Here is a 14571-nt window from a genome sequence, read left to right on the forward strand (position 1 = left end):
TCTGGGAACTACCCAGTCGCCAATTCCCTCGCAGTTATCTACCTTCTAGTGAGTCCAGGGTGTTTTCGTTTGGGTTAAAACTTGTAGTAAGTGAGTCTATAGTCCGTTTTCAGTCCTCAATTCCTATGCTGGCCTTGGACGCGGTGATATTGGCGTCTTTACTCTGCTGCCATCTTCTGGTAGTCCCCTTTTGGGGAATATTTTTATGAAAGAAACTGCTGGGCCATATGGAAACTCCCTTTTGAGTATTTTGGGGAAGATAAGAAGGCCGTATTTAAACAGCTCTCTGCCCTTCTTCCCTGGGCTTTTAGTTGGTAACATGTATGCAACAACTTTTTCTTTTGACTCCTTTAATTATGTGCAGCACATGGTCTACTTGGGTGGATTTTGTATTCTTTAGCACTCCCTCAAGGACGTTTTGGGGATTGTAGAAATAAAGTCTGCGCCTGACATATAGTTGCTGTGGAGGATTGGGGTGCAAAGGAAGGGAGGGAGGAATGCCTGTATGCTTTTGTGCTTTCATCCCACAATGTTTCCTGTTCCTATGCGCCAAAACCCATCAGCCCAAGGTGCTGCATCTGGCTTTCCAATAGGAGCAAACCAACACTCCAGGTGGCAGAGTTGAGGAAATGGAAAATAGCACCATGAAGTTTTAAACAAAAGTACTTGTGACCCTCCCTAGCGGCTCAATGGGGTAGGACTCAGCACTGCAAGCTAGCCACTGCAGCTTCAGTGCCAGTTCCATCCCCAGCCCCAGGAGGTGAGACACATGGCACAGCCGACTTCTCCTGACTCATAGGCTGCTCCTCATAGCAGTGTACTGTTCCTTCTGCCTGTTCAGCTCCCCACTGTAAAGGTGGGAAATGTGTTTAGATTAGGGTGCTTTTCCAAGTCATTGATCTACATTGTTTTTGTTGCTGTTTTTGTGTCTTCACTACTCTGCTTTGCAAAAATACCATGCAAATCTGAAATTGTTCATGGAGAAACTGTTACTTGTTGAAAGATTTCCAAATTTCATTATATTGCACCATCCAGATCCCAGATTCCAAGTCTGCCTCCATATATAAGCAATTGATGAGAAAAATCTGATACGATTATATATTTCTATTGAATCCCATTTGTTTGGACATACAGGTAAGTCAAGGTAGATAAAGCATGTTTATGAGAAACAAGATAGTTGGAAAGAGCATGTGACAGGGTGGTCCCTAGGAAAAGGGGAAGTTCCAGGTTCGCTGCCCCACCCAGAAGGAGGGTGGAGCCTAGCAGAAAAAAAGGAGAGAAGGAATCAGAGGACAAGAAAAGATGGATGCTGGGTGGATAAAAAGAAGGAAACCTGAAGAAGCCACATGGAGCAGCAAGCATGTGATGAAGAAACCATGCTTGTTTCCTGACCCTGGACTGGTTAAGGAAGATGTGGGTGAGATACATGTAAGGAAGTGACTATGGCAGTGTTTATATTGATTTTGCTTTTTGCTATTTTCCACCAAGATATTTCTGGCCATTTCTGACCTTTTTCTATGGGTCCTGACCAGAAGGTGCTTTCTGGCCTTGCTTTGGGCCAATCCCTTTTGGGTTGACTTTTGCCCACGAGGGGATGAGTAACTTCAGGTGTTTGATTTAGAAGTTATATTCTTTGTGTTCCATATTGTATATTTACTGTATTAAAGTCCCTTTTCATTAAAGTTTAATATGTTTTGTCTTGACGCAGTGGATGGTAGAACCCACTTAGAGCAGGCAGGTTTGGGGCTTTAAGGGGTGTCCCTCTCTCCCTGTCCTGTAACAGATTTGGTGTCCTGTAACAAGCATAGGCATTGGAAGATGGAGGCACCAATCAAAGTTTATTGCTTAGCAGCATATATTGACACAAGCTATTCAATTTCTACCAACTGACATATTCCAGATAGAAAAGGAAAAGCTCTGAAAAATCAGAATTTCCGTGCTAACTTATGTTATGACCTCCCTTTTTGTATAATCATAATATCAAAATATTCTGAGCAGCCTTCAGTTTCCAACTGGATTGTCTTAGCCTCATAAGGTGCTGCCTGGCCCAGACAAGCAAGTGCTGCCCCAGGATAGGAAATTCCTCTTGAAATAAAAAATAATATTACAACTGGCTGATTAATTAATATAACAAAATCAATATTGTAAGACAAGGAAACATTAGAACATGTTTAAAAAAATAATCAGAGTTCTTTTACTGCCCAGACAAGAACCCAAATTTCATCTTTCTACTATCTCACATAACATTTCTATTCAGTTTTTAAAGAACAACTTAAGTTTTCTATTGTTTAGTCTAAATAAGGAACTTCACATAAGTCTTTTATTCAGTTTTTAGGAACTTTATTGTATCTCTTTTTGTGATTTACAAGAGAATTACTCCACGCTAGCCCACAACCTTACCTTATTCTCCACATCTCTACCTAACCTCCACCCTAGTCCTTAATTTTACTTTACCCTCGAAGATCTCTCAGTGAGAATGAAGGTTCATTAAAAGGCACTAGGAAGTGCCTCAGATGGGAGGCTTGCTACTCTTCACCCCCCCCCAAACTCTGGAGATAGAGAAACAACTCAGCTTGGTGAGTGGTACCCAAGCTGGCAGAAAGACTGCTCAGAGTGGGCACATAGCGTCTGGGAGGTGGGGAGGAGGAACTGGTGTCTGGGACAGCTGCAAGGCTTGCAACCATTCTAGCAGTCCCTGCATCCCTTGCCCCCACAGCAAAATCCTAGAGACTTGTTCACACCATCTAAGGCAGGGTCCAGCAAGCTCACAAAGCCCCTGAGGTAAAAGAAGGAAAAAAAGAACCGGTTAGACAAAATCATAAATAATCCCAACCCTGGGAAGCTACACTTTTAACACTCCCCCAACCCTCCACAGGCACATCCTAGCATAGAGAGGCCCTAGGGAGTGCCTCAGATGGGAGACTTGCTACTGCTCTACCTGCTTACTGCATCTACCCATAAAACCTGGGAGTTAAAGAAAGACAACTCAGCTTAGTGAGTGGATGCCAACAAATAGGGAAAGACAGCACAGGGAGAGACTGCTCAGAGTGGGCACAAAGAGCCCTGGAGACACAGGGGGAGGACTGACAGACTTCAAAGCTGGGAGGCTTGAAGCCCTTCTATTGCTCCCTGCATCCTCCCACAAACTGCATCCCCCACTGTGGCCCAGCAAGGCTCACAAGGTCCTGGAATTAAAAGGGTAAAAAAAAACCCAGGTAGACTTATTCAACCACAGGCCCAACCCTGGGAAACTGCAAAAATCTTAACATTCCACTGACCCTCCACGGGCACATCCTAGCATAAAGAGGCCCTAAGAAGTACCTCAGATGGGAGACTTGCTACAGGTCTACCTGCTTACCTCATCTACCCACAAAACTTGTTGTAAAGCCCTGGAGTTAAAAAGAGACAACTCAGCAATGTGAGTGGACCCCAAGCCATGGGGAAAGACTGCTCAGGGGGAGACTTCTTGGAATTGGCACAAAGAGCCCTGGAGGCATGGAGGGAGGACTGACAGTCTGCACAGCTGGGAGGCTTGCAGCCCTTCTGGCACTCCCTAAATCCCCCCACACCCACTGCAGTGACCTGAAGACTTGTAAGCCAGTAAGTCACTGCCTTGCAAGGCTCACAGTGCTCAGAAAGTGAACAAAACCAGTGACTGGCTCAACCACAGACCCACCTGCAGGGAGACCTACAAAACTTTTAATGTGCCACACCCAATATAGGCACATCCAAGCATAGAGGGAACCGGGACATCAGAAGGCTACAAAGATCAATAGGCACTTTTCAGAGACAAGGACTAAGTGTGCTACTCGGATAAGCTGAACACCACAAGAGACCCCTGATTGTTACAGGCTAAGAGGACAGACACAATTCCACACAGTATGGGGCTTGAAAAACAGGAGATATTGGAATAAAACATGGCACAGAATACCCTTCACAAATGAAGTGTCTGGAAGTCCCTCTGCCATCCAAGAAAGAACATCCAGAAAGAATGTTGGTCAATAATAGCAACACTGTGTCTCAACAAATAGAAAGCATTAGAAAATACACGACTGGGAAAAGAAAACAAAAAAATATTCAAGCAAGTCCACAGGGGAAAAATTCACCACAAAAAGACTAGTCACTAGAAATCACCAAAGAAATAGAAGAACGGCTCAGACTATCAGATAGAGAATTCAGAGAAATCATGATAAACAAAAAGAGGATGAGAAGGAAAAAAATTATATGAGGCACTTGCCTCAATTCCTCATCAAGGAATTGTGAGTGCAAGCAAGGAAATGAATGAAAGAAATGAAAGCCAAAGCAACGATATGAGAAAAACAATCAATGAATTGAAGAAAGAAAAGGAGACATTAAAAAAGGAAATAGAAGAAATGCAGGCAATGAAAAGGCCACTAGAGGAGATAAAGAATGCTCTGAAAAGTAATGAAAACAGAATAGATGAAATGAAATAGCGAATTAGAACCTTTGAAGATGCAGAAACAAAGCGAATTAAAAGAGAAAGAGAAGTAAATAAGGAAAGTAATGCAGAAACACTTCAAGAGATATATGACACCATGAGGAAAGGAAATATCAGAGTTATAAGTATCCCAGAAGGTGAAGAGAAAGGCCAAGCAATTGAGAAAATATTCATAGAGATAAAAGAAGAGAACTTCCCTAATATGCAGAAAGAGATGGAAGTAGACATCCAAGAAGCAAGAAGAGCACCAATCTACTATGATGATAGGAGAAATACAGCAACACACATTATAGTAAAAATATCAAGAATACAAGTAAAAGATAATGAGAATGACAAGAGGGAAGAAACAAATAGCCTATAAAGGGAAACTGATCAGGCTGATGTCAGACTTCTTTGAAGAAACACTACGGGCAAATCATCAAATGCCAACCAAGAATACTCTATCCTAAGAAGCTCTCCTTCCTCTATGAAGAAAGAATAAGGACATTTTCAGACAAACAGAAACTCCACAGTTTCATCATGACTAAACCGCCACTGCAAAAAATACTACAAAAAGCCCTCAAACCAAATCTAACAGAATAAAGAAGAACAGTTCCAAACAAGGAATAAATATACAAAAGGACTAAAAAACAATGGCAAATATAGGTGCCAATATATCAATAATATCTCTAAATGTAAATGGCATAAACTCATCAATAAAAAGACATAGAGTTACACGATGGATTAAAAAACAGAACCTAGAGTTCTGCTGTGTATAGGAAACACATCTAACTACAAAAGATAAAAACAGACTGAAAATAAAAGGATGAAAAACAATCCTACAAACAAATGGACCAAAAAAGAAGGCAGGAACAGCTGTACTTATATCAGACAAAATACACTTCAAACTAAAAAAGGTTAAAAGAGACACAGAAGGCTACTACATTATGATTAAGGGGACAATACAACAAAAAGACCTAACAATCATCAACCAAATGAAGGAGCACCAAAATATATCAGGAAACTACTGTCATCCATGAAAATGTTTATCAGAGAGAACACATATATAGTAGGAGACTTCAACACGCCACTCTCCACAATGGACAGATCAACAAGACAAAAAATTAGCAAAGACACTAAAGCTCTGAACAAGGACCTGGACAACATGGGTCTAACAGATATCTATAGAATATTACACCCCAAAATATCTGAGTACACAGTTTTCTCAAATCCTCATGGATCATTCTCTAGGATTTACCACATACTGGGTCACAAGATAAATATTAATTGATACTCAAAGATCGAAATCATACCAACTATTTTCTCTGACCATGAAGGAATCAAACTAGAAATAAACCATGTAAAGAAGACAAGATGCTCACCTATCACGTGGATACTTAAACTCACACTACTGAAGTAGTGTGATCAATCAGGAGATCAAAGAACAAATTAAAAATACGTTGAGAAGAATGACAATGAGGACAGAAGTCTTCAAAGCTTGTGGAACACATTAAAAGCAGTTATAAGAGGAAAATATATAGCAATACAGGCTCACGTAAAGAAACAAGAAATAACTCAAAGAAACAACCTAATGTCCCACCTTAAAGAAATGGAAAAAGAACAGCAAAATAACCCAAAATCCAGAAGAAGATAGGAAATAATAAAAGTCAAATTTGAAATAAATGAAATGGAAGTTAGGAAAAGAGTCCAAAAAATCAATGAAACCAAAAGTTGGATCTTCGAAAAAATAAACAAGATAGACGGGGCACTAGCCAGACTCAAAAAGAAAAAACAAGAGAAAGTAGAAATAAATAGAATAATCAGAGAATATTATGAACAACTGTATGCAAACAAGTTCGACAATTTAACAGAAATGGACAAATTCCTACAACTCTGCTGCCACCCAAAGCTAGGTAAAGAAGAAATAGAGTAACTAAACAGACCAAATACAAGCAAGGGAATTGAAGAAATAATCAAAACGCTCCCCCAAAACAAAAGCCCAGGACTAGAAGGATTTGCAAATGAATTTTACCAAATGTTCAGAAAAGAACTGGTGTCTGAACAACAGGTTCAGTCTCAGCTCCATGAAGCTGTACCAAGCTGTCCAGCTCTACAGCTCTCTGCAGCCAGTGCTGTACCAGGACTAAGTTTCCCTTGAGGGAGCTCTCCCCACAGGATGGACGGGCCGCTGACTGCTCCTATCTCACCTTCTGCTCCCCTCAGCAGTGTATTTCACTCTGTCTGCCAGCCTTTCTGCTCCTACTCCCCATGCTGTCTCTGATGGAAGAGACACCACCGAAGCACCGCTCCCCCCCCCCACACTCTCCGCCTTTCCCCCGCCCACCCATCTGGTCTACACTCCAGCTCTTGTATGCACAGACAAATATAAAGGAATCTGAAAAAAAAAAAGATAAAAAGAAAGTGAGAAAGATCCTGCCAGGTGAAACCTGTCAAAGGGCTCCTTATTTTAGAATTTTCCAGGAAGTGAGTGCTGCAGGATGGATCTTGCTTCAGATTTCTTCGAGTGATACCTAGCACCCTGCCTTGCCACAGGTCCTCATTAATTTCTTTTGATAGGAACCCTGAGAAAACACATGGGTTTACCCCCTTACCCTCAACACACCCCCCTAATTGAGGGTCACTGGGCATGGCAGGGCAAGGCATGGCAGGGCAAGGCAGGGCCGGGCAGTGCTCTGACATGCACTTGGGGGAGTAGCTGCAGGAAACGCTGTGCCCATGAGACCCAGTGTAAGGAAAATGATGCAAATCATGCTATTTGGGGGCCTTCCACACAATAGACAGTCCTGTGGAACTGGGCCTAAGCTCTGTTAAGTTTTCCAACATTCGGACCTCTAGCAGGCACAGGCCAGGCCAGGCCTTTAGTTGCAACAATGTATCTGTTTTGTCCCAACTTCTGTGACTGGCAAAAGAAAGAAAGGCGGGAGGCAGAAAGGCTGAGCAAGCAGAGTTTATTGCTTCTGGACAGCAGCTGAGACCGAGTCCCTAGAGTGGGGTCTGCAGCTACAGCCAGCCCTATAGGGGGAGGGTCTCTTATATAGATTCTAAACTCAGATTCCAAAAGGGTGACTCATTGCTGTGTCCCTTGATGTAAGGCCCAGTTCGTTATCACCTTCTTCTAGTCCCATCCGAGATGCAAGGCCCAGTTAATTGGATGCAAAGCCCAGTTTATTGCAGGCTTATCACCCTTGGATACTAGGCCTGATGTATTACTGCACTTATCCAGTCCCTCAGTAAATCTCAGCACTTGGTCACTCCCAACAGTATCATTTGTGTAGACAGTCAGAGTTGCTGTTTTGCCTCTCTCAGAGCTGGAAATCCTCTTCCTCTGCCTGCCCACCTGCCTGTACGGGTCTCGTCTCTTAGCACGCAAGGACTGCAAAACCGGCAGGGTAAAGGCTCCAAAATTCTCATTTCAGTCTGAACCCTACCAGGTCTGGGGTATTTGCAGATACCCAGCTGTAACACAGAAGCAGGAGGGCCAGGGGGAGAGAGAGCACACTCTACAAGGGAATGGGTAGGTGACTGGAGATTACTGAAAGAAGACCCACCACCAGTGCACACTGTTGAAGGAAGAGCAGTCACTTGGTGTTGGGGGTTGTTTCAGAGATGAAGGGAGTATAATACTCCTCACCCTAGGCCAAGGAGGAGACAGAAGCACAGCTGCAGCCTAGCTAGGTCAAAGCTCTGCCTTTCCCTGAGGGCTGGCAGGAGAGCTCTCTGCATTTGAATGAAACTCCCCACAGGTGGGGCCCACACCTCCTGTCTTCTCCCCACAGGTGGGGCCCACACCTCCTGTCTTCTCCCCACAGGTGGGGCCCACAACTCCTGTCCGCTCCACTGGCAGACAGTCTACTGCTCCGCCCAAAGTGCTCTGCACAGGCTGTGGGGTGGGGAGGGGCAGGGGTGTAGGCTTTTGTGCACATGTGTTCCCGTGCATGCATGCTCATTCAACCACCCCCTTCCACCAAGCCAAGTGAATCCTGTGCCTATGGCTGACCAACTCGCTTGCCTTCTATGATCTTCCCCACTCTCCAGAGTGGCCCTTCCCTGTGCTGGGACAGACAGGGAGGGGACAGAACTGGAGGGGCAGAAGGGCAGGTTATATTCATGGGAGAGAGGAGGGGCCTCTCTGGCAAGGGGTGTGTGGCTGTGGACAGGGGTTGGGGGAGGATTCTGTGAGAGGCTGACAGAGCTGGCATGTGTCCCTGTTCCCCTGGGGACAGGCTGCTAGTCCCCACAAAGTGGATTTTGGCTCCTTCTAACCTAGGCCCTTTCTGTGCAAGGGGCTACAGCAGTCTGGAATGAAATGGGGACACTCTCCTACTGCCAACAGAATCAGGAGTAAGGCCTACTCTGTTGGAGGAACATGGCAGGGGAGCAAAAGCCACCGACCTCAAGGCACCCTTGGCCCTGGCCCCAGATACAGGTACAGAAGGCAGCAGCTGATTTTAGAGTCAGCAAGTTCTAGTTGAAGGAAACACTTGAATGTTACCTTGTGAGGTAAACGAAGAAATTAGTAAGATTTTAACAGCTTGGGGCAAAATTTCAGAAGAGCCTGAAATTTTGTAAGTTTGTTCATAAGCAAATTTTCTATATATAAAGGAACACATGCTAAATCTCTGAAATAAAAGGTTTAGCTGAAGGAAATTATTGTATGTTACATTACTCAGTTCACTAAGTGTAAATAATAAGATATCAACGCACTTGGTGCAAAATTTCAGAAGAGCCAAAAAGTTCCTAAGTTTCTACTTACGCAAAATTGTTCAGTTCTACCACTGAAACCAAAGATTTAGCTTTAGGAAACAAATGTATGTAAATTTGCTCAATGAACTAAGTAAAGTAAAAGAGTAAGAAATTAAACTGCTTGTTGCGATATTTCAAAAGGGCATAAAAGTTCCGAAGTATGGCCCTCCCTAGTGTCACAGTGGATTAAAGCACAGCACTGAGAAGCAAAAGACACTTCAGCATGAGTTCAATTCCCGCCTGCCTCGGAGGTGACCACATGGCATGGCAGACCTCTCCTGGCCCGCCTGCTGCTCCTCTCAGCAGTGTACTTCATACATCTGCCTGTTCTGCTCCCCACTCTGTCTCTGGTGAAGCCTCTCGCCACCCCTGACCCTCTGACCTGTACCCCGGATCTGTATGAACAAATAAATAAATCTTTTAAAAAAAAAAAGTTCAGAAGTATGTTCTTAAAAAATGGCAGTTTCTAAAGGAAAACATACTTTATCTTTAGAACCATAGGTTTACGTGAAGGAAACACTTGTATGTTAATTTCCTCAGTAAACTAAGTAAAATATTAAGATTTCAACTCACTCATTGCAAAATTTCAGAAGGGCCTAAAAGTTACTAAGTTTGTTCTTAAAAAACTGGCTGTTTTGAAAGGAAAACACACTTTATCTCTACAACCAAAGGTCTAGATAAGGATACAATTGTATGTTACTATCCTCAGTGAACTATAATACTAAGATTTAAACCGGCTTGATGTGACATTTCAGAAGGGCCGAAAAATTCCTAAGTTCATGCTTTAAAAAAATGGCTGTTTCTAAAGGAAACCATGCTCTATATCTAAAACTACAATGTTTAGTTGAAGGAAACACTTGTATGATAACTTGCTTACTAAACAAAGTAAAATACTAAAATTTTAACCAAATTGGGTGAAATTTCAGAAGAGCTTAAATGATACTAAGTATTTTCGTAAGCAAACTGTATCTGAAGGAAAACATACTTTATTTCTCAAAGAATAGTTTAAGATGAAGGAAAAATTTGTAGATTAAAATGGTAAGAAAACTAAGGAAAACACTGAGAATTCAACCAGCTGGGAGGAAATTTAAGAAGAGCATAAAAATTCATTGAGAAACAGCCAGTTAGCTAAAGAACAAGCTTATGAACATGAAGGGGCTTCTGAAATTTTGCACAAAGCGGGTTGGAATATTATTATTCTACTTAATTCACTGAGCAAAGTACACCCAAGTGTTTCCTTCATCCAAACCTTGTAGTTCCACAGATAAAGTATGTTTTCCTCGAAAAACAGTTTCCTTAAGAGCAATCTTAGTAACTCTTTGTCTCCTGTGAAATTTCTCACGAAGTGTGTAGAAAACTTAGTATTTTAGTTAGTTCACTGAGAAAAGTAACACCCATGTGTTTCCTTCATATAAACCTTGTGGTTCAAAGATAACAGACAGTTTGCTAGAGAACACACTAAGGAAGTTTTAGGCTCTTGTGAAATTTCACACCAAGCTGGTTAAAATCAGTTTAGTTCAGTTAGCAAAGTAACATCCAAGTGTTTCCTTCATCTAAACCTTGTGTTTCCACAGATAAAGTATGTTTCTTTGAGACACAGCCAGTTTGCCTAAGAACAAACTTAGGAACTGTTAGGCCCTTGTGAAATTTCTCACCAAGCAGGTTTAAATCAGTTCTGCCGCGTCCGGCTGATCGGAGCCGAGTCCGGCGAGGGACGATGAGGTTAAAGAAAACACAGGACGCCGAGGTTCTTCATCCAGGAGTCTCTCGTTTATTTCCAGCGATCTCTTTATATACCATTAGGCAGTAGGAGTGGAAGATTAAGGCTGGAAAGGAGGAAGTAGGGATTTTCTCTTGCCACACCGCCTGCAGCTGCAAGATGCTGACACTCCCTTACAAGGGAGTGTGCTAGGGCAGAGAAAGGTCAGGTCGTCCCTGTGGCATCTTAGGCAGATAAACACAAGTCTGTGATGGCTTTATCTGCCCGATCACCTGGCCACCTTAACACGCACAATAGGGGTCACATCCCCCGGAGCCCCGGGGTTAATGTGCTAACTCGGCACCAACACAGTTCAGTTCAGTGAGCAAAGTAACATCCAAGTTTATCCCCATCTAAATCTTGTGGTTCCACAGATAAAGTGTGTTTTCCTTGAGAAACAGCCAGTTTGCTTAGGATCAAACTTAGGATCTGTTAGGCCTTTTGAAATTTCACACCAAGCGGGTTGAAATCAGATTAGTTCAGTAAGCAAAGTAACATCCAAGTGTTTCCTCCATCTATATCTTGTCGTTCCACAGATAAAATGTGGTTTCCTTGAGAAACAGCCAGTTTGCTTAAGAGCAAACAGACGATCTCTTAGGCTCTTGTGAAATTTCTCACCAAGCGTGTTGAAATGTTAGTATTTTAATTAGTGCAGTGAGCAAAATAACATCCAAGTGTTTCCTTCATTTAAACCTTGTGGTTCCACAGATGAAGTGTGTTTTCCTAGAGAAAAGGCCAGTTTGCTTAAGAACAAATTTAGAAATGTTAGGCTCTTGTGAAATTTCGAATCAAGCGGGTTGAAATCAGTTTAGTTCAGTTAGCAAAGTAATGTCCAAGTATTTCCTTCATCTAAACCTTGTGTTTCCACAGATAAAGTATGTTTTCCTTGAGAAACAGCCAGTTTGCCTAAGAACAACCTCAGGAACTTTTAGGCCTTTGTGAAATTTCTCACCAAGCCGGTTGAAATGTAAATATTTTAATTAAGTCAGTGAGCAAAGTAACATCCAAGTATTTTCTTCATCTAAACCTTGAGGTTCCATAGATAAAGTATGGTTTCATTGAGACACAGCCAGTTTGCTTCAGAACAAACTTAGCACCACCTTGGCTCCTGTTAAATTTCTCACCAAGTTGGTTAAAACCTCAGCATTTAAGTAAGTTCACTGAGCAAAGTAACATCCAAGTGTTTCCTTCATCTAAACCTTGTGGTTTAACAGATAAAGTATGTTTTCCTTGAGAAACAGCCAGTTTGCTTGAGGACAAGCATAGGAACTCTTTGGCTTTTGTGAAATTTCCACCACGTGCGTTGAAATCTTACTATTTTAGTTAGCTCACTGAGCAAAGTAACATCCAAGTGTTCCTTCATGCAAACCTTGTGTTTCAGAAAACTACGTGTTCCATGAGAAACATCCAGTTTGCTTCAGAACAACCTTAGGAACTCTTTGGCTCTTGTGAAAATTCTCACCAACAATGTTGAAATCTTATTATTTTAGTTCGTTCACTGAACGAAGTAACATCCAAGAGTTTCCTTCATCTAAATCTTGTGGTTCCACAGATAAAGCATGTTTTCCTTGAGAAACAAACTGTTTGATTCAGAACAACCTTAGGAATTCTTTGGCTCTTGTGAAATTTCTCAGCAACTGGGTTGAAATCTTAGTATGTTAGTTATTTCACTGAGCAAAGTAACATCCAAGCGTTTCCTTCATCTAAACCTTGTGATACAGAGAAGTATGTTCTCCTTGAGAAACAGCCAGTTAGCTTCAGAACAAACTTAGGAACTCTTTGGCTCTTGAGAAATTTCTCACCAATTGGGTTGAAATGCTAGTATGTTAGTTAGTTCACTGAGCAAAGTTACATCCAAGTATTTCCTTCATCTAAACCTTGTGGTTCCAAAGATAAAGTATGTATTCCTTGAGAAACAGCCAGTTTGCTTCAGAACAAACTTAGGAACTCTTTGTCTCTTGTGAAATTTCTCACCAACAGGCTTGAAATATTAGTACTTTAGTTCGTTCACTGAATGAAGTAACATCCAAGAGTTTCCTTCATCTAAACTTTGTGGTTCCACAGACAAAGTATGTTTTCCTGAAACAGCCAGTTTGCTTCAGTAAAAAATTAGGAATTCTGTGGCTCTTGTGAAATTTCTCAGCAACTGGGTTGAAATCTTAGTATGTTAGTTATTTAATTGAGCAAAGTAACATCCAAGCGTTTCCTTCATCTAAACCTTGTGTTACAGAAAAGTACGTTCTCCTTGAGAAACAGCCAGTTAGCTTCAGAACAAACTTAGGAACTCTTTGGCTCTTGTGAAATTTCTCACCAATTAGGTTGGAATCTCAATATTTTAGTTCATTCACTGAACGAAGTAACATCCAAGAATTTCCTTCATCTAAACCTTGTGGTTCCACAGACAAGGTATGTTTTCCTTGAGAAACAGACAGTTCACTTCAGTAAAAAATTAGGGATTCTTTGGCTCTTGTGAAATTTATCACCAACAGGGTTGAAATCTTTGTATTTTAGTTACTTCACTGAGCAAAGTAACACCCATGTTTCCTTCATCTAAACCTTGTAGTTCCACAGATAAAGCATGTTTTCCTTGAGAAACAGCCAGTTTGCTTCAGAACAAACTAGGAACTCTCTGGGTCTTGTGAAATTTATCATCAATTAGGTTGAAATCTTATTATTTTATTTCATTCATTGAACGAGTAACATTCAAGAGTTTCTTTCATCTAAACCTTGGGGTTCCACAGATAAAGCAAAGAAACATCCAAATGTTTCCTTCATGTAAACCTTATGTTTCAGAAAAGTACGTTTTCCTTGAGAAACAGCCAGTTATCTTCAGAACAAACTTAGGAACTCTTTGTCTCTTCTGAAAATTCTCACCAACATGGTTGAAATCTTAGTATTTTAGTTCGTTTACCGAACGAAGTAACATCCAAGAGTTTCCTTCATCTAAAACTTGTGTTTCCACAGATAAAGTATGTTTTCCTTGAGAAAGAGCCAGTTTGCTTCAGTACAACCTTAGTAACTTTCTGTGTCTTGTGAAGATTCTCACCAACAAGGTTCAAATCTTAGTATTTTAGTTCGTTCCTGAACGAAGTAACATCCATGAGTTTCCTTCATCTAAACGTTGGGGTTCCACAGATAAACTATCTTAACCTTGAGAAACAGCCAGTGTGATTCAGAACAACCTTAGGAATTCTTTGGCTCTTGTGAAACTTATCACCAAGAGGGTTGAAATCTTAGTATTTTAGTTACTTCACTCAGAAAAGTAACATCCATGTTTCCTTCATCTAAACCTTGCATTTCCACAGATAAAGCATGTTTCCCTTGAGAAACGCCAGTTTGCTTCAGAACAAACTGAGGAACTCTTTGGCTCTTGTGAAATTTCTCACCAATCATAGGAACTCTTTGGCTCTTTTGAAATTTCTCACCAATTAGGTTGGAATCTCAGTATTTTAGTTCGTTCACTGAACGAAGTAATATCCAAGAGTTTCCTTCATCTAAACCTTGTGTTTCCACAGATAAAGTATGTTTTCCTTGAGAAACAGACAGTTTGCTTCAGAACAACCTTAGGAACTCTTAGGCTCTTGTGAAAATTCTCACCAACAATATTGAA

This window comes from Condylura cristata, unplaced genomic scaffold (assembly GCF_000260355.1).
Source record: "Condylura cristata isolate star-nosed mole 26May11 unplaced genomic scaffold, ConCri1.0 scaffold00039, whole genome shotgun sequence".
Taxonomy (NCBI): domain Eukaryota; kingdom Metazoa; phylum Chordata; class Mammalia; order Eulipotyphla; family Talpidae; genus Condylura; species Condylura cristata.